We start from the raw sequence: 8,197 nt of genomic DNA on the forward strand, positions 1-8,197 counted from the left end.
TCATGAAAATTGAACTAAAATACTGACTCAATGTCCATTTTACAAACCAGTGTCAGAAGGCATTGAGGAGTAAGAAGCCTTACTATTGACTGAAAAACAGATGGTATAATATCATAATATACTTTTGTGTGAGGAGGCGAGCCAGTTCAATGCATCTCTCCCTTGCCTCACATCCCCTGTACAGACATATAGAGGAGGGACACAGATGACATCTCTGGGCCTAATGGCCCTTCTTCTATTTTTATTTCTCAGTTGGGGGTTGACTGCTTACATTTTTATAGTCACTTGTCCTTTTCAACTCATAGAAGGGTTTCTTTTTATTTTTCCTTTTTTTTTTTTTTTTTTTTTTTTTTTTTGAGGCTAGCTGTCTTTCTCTAGAAAGCTTTCTTCTTTTAAAAAATCTCTAACAGAATTGCAAGCATTGTCTCTCCATTGATAGTGCGGCTTTTAGTGTTACACAACTCCATTTGTCTAAAGGAAATGTTTATTAAATGCAGATACATATTACTCAAGTGTAAGTTTCACACTATAATTTTGACCATAGCATCCTGCAATCCACTAGGGCATGATTTGGTAGAAAAATTATGACTGCTTTATGAACTCTGTAAGTCCACATGTGTTACTCAATGCATAGCTCCATTCTCAAGAGATTCCCCACAGGTTTACACAATGCCAGAATCAGATGTCTTTTTTTAGATTTAAATTAGGCTCTAAAACAGTGAGATCCTTTAAAATTATCCACACTAAAAATATTTATAAGTCTGCAAGTCTGTATCTAAGCAGCTTTTAGTACAGTAAGTTGCAGGAAAGTTTCCAGAATTTAAATTTTTGTTTAATGCATCAAAATATTATGTTAGGAGCATGAAATAAATGGCAGTGATGCTTATAATTTGTAAGTTAACAATATATTATCACTGTAATAATGTTCTAGTGTGCTTATTTGATTACAAATGCAATCATTCTTAAAATCAGTATTAGACAAATTTTAAGCGGAATTAGTCTTAAATCTCTGATATGTTATAGTGAAATGTAAGTCTATTTAATTTAGCTAAGGTTTAAATTAACAAAATTATGCAAAGCAGTCAACCTGCTTGAATGTTTGCTTTTTACTTTAGATATTAATATTTAGATTTTTATTCAGACAAACATTCATTTTGTAAGTTTGAAATTACAATGGTAGCATGCTTTTGAAAATAATGTATGTATGAGAAGATAGATACCTGTGTATTTGTATCAGAGTGATAGAAAAAAATGCTAATTGACTTTACAGTTTACATATCACTCAATGTGGAGAATATGGTACAGGTCTTTGTTGCAATCTAATCGAATCATCTATCAATTTTTGGCTCCTGTAACAGCAATCATGCTAGTAAGCAAATGCTTATTACTACAGAGTTCCACCGGGCCCAAAAATAAAATCAGGCTTTGTTTGAGCTTGTAAATTTCCACTCAGCTGAGACTCTAACCTAAGTCATAAAATAACTCAACAACCCGAAATTTGTGCTTATACTGGGTCCAAAACATCTGAGTGGCACAAACTCAACATCTCCATCTATGCTTACGCACACTTTTTTGGGTGCACAGTTTTTAAGATGAATCACGTGCTCAGGAGATCAGCTCATGTGGGTCAGAGACAGGCTGCCCACTAGTTCCTCGTCTGTCTGTGTAGTATATTGCAGGCTTCAGATTTTGGATATACATCTTATCTTTTTTTAAGTTTAGCATTTGTCTAGGAGAATCCATAGTTCACCATTTAAAGACTATGCTCTTCTCTGGACATTTAATGAGGACATATTAGATGCTTTTTTACCATTTTAGATGGATTCCAGTATGTGATAACATTCTAGATCAGTGGTTCTCAACCTGTGGTCCGCGGATCCCTGGGGGGCTGTGATGTTGTGACAGGGGTCCACAAAGGCTTAAAGCAGGGGTGGGGAATGTCCAGCCCAGAAACATTTGGTCTGGCCTGCAGCAAGCACTGAGCCTCCTTTTCCCACAGCCCCCTACCCTCAATGCTCCTCTCATACTTAAGCCCCCCACTGCCCCTCCATGCCTGCCCTGACACGCTAGTGTATTTGGTGCTAGTATGGCTGGTGGGACCCACTTTAACTAGGTGTTTTTTCTCTTAAATATATATTCTTAACCCAATGGCTGTCTTTAGGGCCACAATGGGGCTGAAGTCTGTTCCTCCAAGTGGTGACCCTGGACCTGTAAACAAAAATATATGGTGACTGAACACAGACAAACAAGGGGGGAGGTGAGAAGAACTGTAAAAACTTTTCATCAAATTTTAATGTAAAAATGGACATCAAATTCAGAATTAGCATGTTAAAATACCACAAAATGTGCCATTTGACCAAGAAGTGTTGATGTTATTACTTTAAATTCATATGGAATCATTGCAATAAAGATATTATAATAGGAGTGTATGCATTAACAGATTAACTTATTTCCCCTTCTCTCCAAATTTGAAGACCCTTCATGAGAAAATTGAAATAAATATTTGATGCAGTCAAGTGCTTTAAATCTTGAACTAACCCTTGGTGGTCCATGGCCACAAAAGGTATTTAAAGAAGGGGGTCCATGGTGAAGGAAAGGTTGAGAACCCCTGTTCTAGATGACTAGATTGCTTCTTTGTCCAGTTTCCATGCTGACTGTTTATTAGAGAGTCTTGCTATCCACCACGGTATCTGGGTATTATTTAGATACTGGAATTTAATATGAGACCAAAAATATAACAGGTAGCCTGATTCCTGTCTTCTTCACTTGTCAACAAACTGAATACACACAATAAGAAATGTACAATTGGGAAAGTCATATTTAGGAAATCTCATTCTGCAGCCCAAAGCTGGACCAATAAGGACCTTGTGAGATCTCAGCAGAAACATGTTCTAAAGATAAGGCTGTTATATACGACCTCTGTGATTTCATATCGCATGTCTGTGAGTCAGTAATAGAAATATCTCAGTATATTCCAGCTACCATACTGACACAAGGAAACACCTGGCTATTACATTAGGTGATCTAGAAATAGCTAAGCTGGACAGATGAGGTAAAAGTGGGTGAGGGACAGTAGTTTCTAAGATGCTTATTCATGTGGTGTTCAGTAATAGTATCCAAAGAGATTTTCACCCTAAAGGATCTGAGGATGCCTTACAGATGACATACTGTCTTGAAAATCCCAGTGTCCTGTTTCTGGAGCACGTTGTTTCTGGGATGAGGCTTGGGAGCCGTTCCTTTCATTACACTGCATTTGCATTGACATCTTTTAATAGAACAGAGATTGTGCTGATGGGCTTCTCTGATCTCCAAAAGCCTTTGAGACACACATAAGTGCTGATGGCCCCTTTTATACAGAACCTGATCTCTCCTGAGCAGCACGTCTGAGAAATGGAGTTCACTCTGGTCTGCTGAATCCAGTTACTGAGGAATTTCAACCACTGACCACAGTGAATTATGCTGTAAAAAAGACCTTATGAAACCAGAGATTTTATTTGCAAGGTGCAGTATTGACCATTAGCACCAAGCCTAGGAGATTTTGAAATGCTGCTTTCCTCTTAAGGCCAAGAGGAGTTTCACAGTGCAGCTCAGTCCTCAACTTTGCCAATCAATCAGTTGTGTGTCTGCTGAGAAATTGTCCTGTAATAAATTGTAATAAAAAGGACATATATATTTTTACTGTACATGCACTGGTCCTGTCCTGTGGAGTTACATTGGTCCTATGGTTGCACAGCACTGAACAAATAAAATAATTTTGCTCTGACAAGGTGCTGTATAAACTGAAGTTGTTAAATGGAAACAGCCGTGTTAATTTTAACTTTGAAGAAAACACAAAGAAAAAAAATAAATCAGTGGGTGCCCTATAGAAAGGAACAAAATGGATAGGGAGAAAAATAATGTTTTCCAACAATCATAACAGAGTGTTGCAAAAAAATGGATATGAAAAAGCCCCCGAAGCAGTTAAGGCAGAACAGAAAAGCACAGTTAAAATATATGTTTCTCCTCTGAAACAAAGGGATATTTTAAAAATTGTATCTGCTCTTCCTTTTCTTCTAATCTAACATGATCATGATTGAAAAGATATTCTTGGATAAATTAACACTGTGTGGTGTTAAACACACCTTGTTCCTCATGGAGGGAGTGCACTCTTTTTTTTCTACTGCAAGTTGCATCATAAGACAGCTAATGTTAGGCACTGCATCTGGGTAATGACTTGATAAATTACTCAACTCAGTGGTTGCTGACCTCGAGTTTATAATGTGATTTCATAAAAAGCCTAATGGAGATAGACATGGGACTTTTCTAAATATAGCAGTAACTTAGAGAACAGTGAAAAAGATAATTACAAAAGTTATCCAGCACAGTTCTCGAGTTTCTCTAAGACACCCAGCTGTGACAATCTTCTGCTGCTACTATTGACAACTGTTTTAATGTGCTGGAATATTTTAAAGTACTGTCCTATGAAGGTACACTGATAATAATTAGGATAACAGTATGGGACAAAACATGTAATATCTACTTTGTACTTACGGTATCTCAAACTAGATGGTTTAATAAAGATGTGACCTCTTGCTTATGAGCTGGTACGTACGCTGATAGTACACATATGACTTGTTTGCCACCTGTTTGGTTCTTATGTTTTGAGGACCTGATTTTTTCCCCCCACCTTTGTTACTGAAGGAAAAAAGAGAGAAAAGTATAGGAATGCATGAGGTAGTATATGAAAGATATTTGAAAAAGAATAGAAACCTCCATGGATAGTGGGATGGAGTGGACCCTCAGCAAGTTTGCTGATGACACCAAGCTGTGTGGTGTGGTTGACACACTGGAGGGAAGGGATGCCATCCAGAGGGACCTGGGACAGGCTGGAGAGGTGGGCCCAGGCCAACCTCATGAAGCTTAACAAGGCCAAGTGTAAGGTCCTGCACCTGGGCCAGGGCAATCCCAAGCACAAATACAGGCTGGGTAATGAGTGGACTGAGAACAGTCCTGGGGAGAAGGACTTGGGCGTGTTGGTGGATGATGAGATCAACATGAGCCAACAGTGTGCGCTTGCAGCCCAAAAAGCCAACCAGGTTCTGGACTGCATCAAAAGAAGTGTGGCCAGTAGGTTGAGGGAGGTAATTCTGCCCCTCTGCCCTCGTGAGACCCCACCTGGAATACTGTGTCCAGCTCTGGAGCCCCCAACACAAGAAGGATATAGAACTGTTAGAACGAGTCCAGAGGAGGGCTACCAAGATGATCAGAGGGCTGCAACACCTCTCCTATGAGGACAGGCTGAGAGAGTTGGGCTTGTTCAGCCTGCAAAAGAGAAGGCTCTGGGGAGACCTCATAGTGGCCTTCCAGTACCTGAAGGGCGCCTACAAGAAGGCTGGGGAGGGACTTTTTACAAGGGACTGTAATGATAGGATGAGGAGTAATGAGTGGAAGCTGAGGGAGGGGAGGTTTAGATTAAATATAAGGAAGAAGTATTTACTGTGAGGGTGGTGAGGCACTGGAACAGGTTGCCCAAGGAGGTTGTAGATGCTCAACCCCTGGAAGTGTTCAAGGCCAGGTTGGATGGAGCCTTGAGCAACCTGGTCTAGTGGGAGATGTCCCTGCCATAGCAGGGGGGTTGGAACTGGATGATCTTTGAGGTCCCTTTCAATCCAAACCGTTCTATGATTCTATGATTCTATGATTTATGGTTGGTTTGTTTGTTTGTTCATTAATACGGACATTGGCTGACAATGCTGTAGAGGCTACCTATAACTTGGCCACTCTTGCAGTGAAGCCACCCACCTATTTCTGGGATGTTTTATGCAGCCAGACAAGCTGGTGTGGATCCCATGAAACAGTATGTAAAGTTTACTGAGAACTGGTAGGGGAAGGGGACATGTGCAGTCAGAGCTACAAACATGAGTGTCCATGGACTTGGCTGTATGTATATGGTTATAACTAACCCCAGCCCTGGAGATCCTGCACTGAGTTACTACAAAGTCAGATTTAGTGAATCACGTATCTGGGTCCTAGTCTGAAACTGGCTTGTCTCCATTGAGGAGGGATGCAGTGCAAGTTAGACATGCTCCAGGGGACAGCTTGCTGCGGGATCTTCAGGTTCAGCCCTGCAAGCTATTGAGAGCAATTGCTGAAGTGGCTGAAGGAAGGGAGGGAGAAGGGAAAAGCAGCAATAGGACTAAAGAGTGGTGGGGGTTGAGGACTGGGGTGAGTCCCCAGGTAAATCCAGTGGAAACAATCTGTATCACCTGTGAGATATTTCAGCAAGAGAAGGCAATAAATTACAAAGGGGTCAACAGCCCTCACATCCAAGATTTAAATTTGGCAAACTGTGTTAGGTGGAGTGGTGGCAGGCTCCTTGGGGTCACACATACAGCTAGTTTATTTCTAAAGGCAGCTACATACATAAAGTGTCTTCTTTATTTTTAGGGATTTTTAAATGTTTGTATTGCATGTTGTGGAACAGTCATCCAATGAATATTTTCTGCCAAAAACGAGGTAGATTTCTTAAAAAGGTATGAGTCTTCAACGAACTTGTGGTAAGACTGCAGAAATGCTGAATTTTAATCCTGACCCCAAACCTGTAAGTTTTAAACTTTGTATGATTCCTTTCTAATTAAAATAATTTCTAAATGCCTCTCCTTGTCTTTTTGGCCTATTGTCTCTTAACCTATCTAGGAAAAGGTAGGTATCTACATCACTAACTCAGGCCAAAGGTTGACATGTTTGTGAACGTGGAATCGGAGTTTTTCTCCCATCATTGAAATTGACATGTCTGTAGGAAGACTAAGGAAATTTGCTTTGCCACTGTAGAGTAAAATCTAGCCTGTTTCTTGACCTTTGGTGAAGAGGAATTTCAATTCTACAACTTTTGCTGGCTTTATAAAACTTGAAACTTCAAAAAAAAAATCTAAAAGTTATCTCTATTGCCAAAACAAAAACACTGCCAGCTCCTACTGGATGCCCATCAGCTACTGCACTCCACTAACGGCAGTCAATCAGCGATGAAACTGGAAAAAACTACAAGAAATTTGAAAATTTGAAAAAGTTTCATTAGTATATCTATAAGTCTAGTCTTGCACTACCTTGTGTCTGACACTGCACAGAATGGATTTAAAATTCTATTAAATTAGAATATATGTCCATACAGATTTAAAAAATGTTTATATTTATATTCTTAGGGTATTCATTATGATATTCTCAGAGTACATATATGATCGACACCAGTACTAGTTACATTTTTATTTGTTCCTCTGGTAAATCAATTATCAATCTTTAAGTATCCCCAGGTCTCTCTTAAATAAATAAAGATATCTGATCTTACATTGAAAGCATATTTTAATTAAGAGTTCTGTTTTTCCTAATTTCTGATGGACATCTCAGTGACATTTTTATGTGGCAGTTGTTTGCAGCTTTGGCACACTGGACCTGTTCAGACGAACTTGTAACACTTGAGAAACATAATTTTATTGTTACCACTAATGAACTTCCTGACTATCAAACTTTTAATTTGAGATCTGATTTATATGGGGCAAATGTCATATTTTAAAAACCCCAACACTCAATAATCCTTTGCACTTCTTTCCTTCTTTCCAAGAGCTCAGAGTTCATTATTGAAGTTAATGAATTACAGCTCACAGCACTATTATGGGAAATATTGTTCATTGATCTTACACCTGGGGAAACAGGTGTGGAGAGAATTTGAGATAGATCTGTAGAAGGATCATGGCTTAGTCCAGATCTGATTTTCAACATTGTCTTTCTTTCAGTCTCAAATGGATTTTTGCTCCCACTAAGGGGAGTATAGGAAGAAGGTTTATTTTCTTAGCACTTTCCACCACATCATAAGGAAAGGGACCCCAGCCACCTTACAGCATGAATCTATTGCCATCTAATCTATTCTTTGTGCTGTTGCTCTCCATCAGTGAAACGTGGACTGATTTGGTGCTGTCTGCACCGGCAGCTCCTTTAAAGCTCTGCAGGCTTTGAAGTGCAACTATGCTAAATATGACTGAATTTAGCAGATTTGATTCTTTGTGGAGGGTCTGTGATTGCAGTGCAGGAGAAGATTTTCTAATGATGTGGGCCCTCAGTAGAGTGCATCATCAAACCGGAGCATGTTCAGGGGTCTCCCAATCGCTTTGGCATTCCCCTCAGTCAGGCTTCAAGTTCGAGTTAAAAGCAGCATCTGCATCACTTT

This window comes from Strix aluco, chromosome 1 (genome assembly GCF_031877795.1).
Source record: "Strix aluco isolate bStrAlu1 chromosome 1, bStrAlu1.hap1, whole genome shotgun sequence".
Classification (NCBI taxonomy): domain Eukaryota; kingdom Metazoa; phylum Chordata; class Aves; order Strigiformes; family Strigidae; genus Strix; species Strix aluco.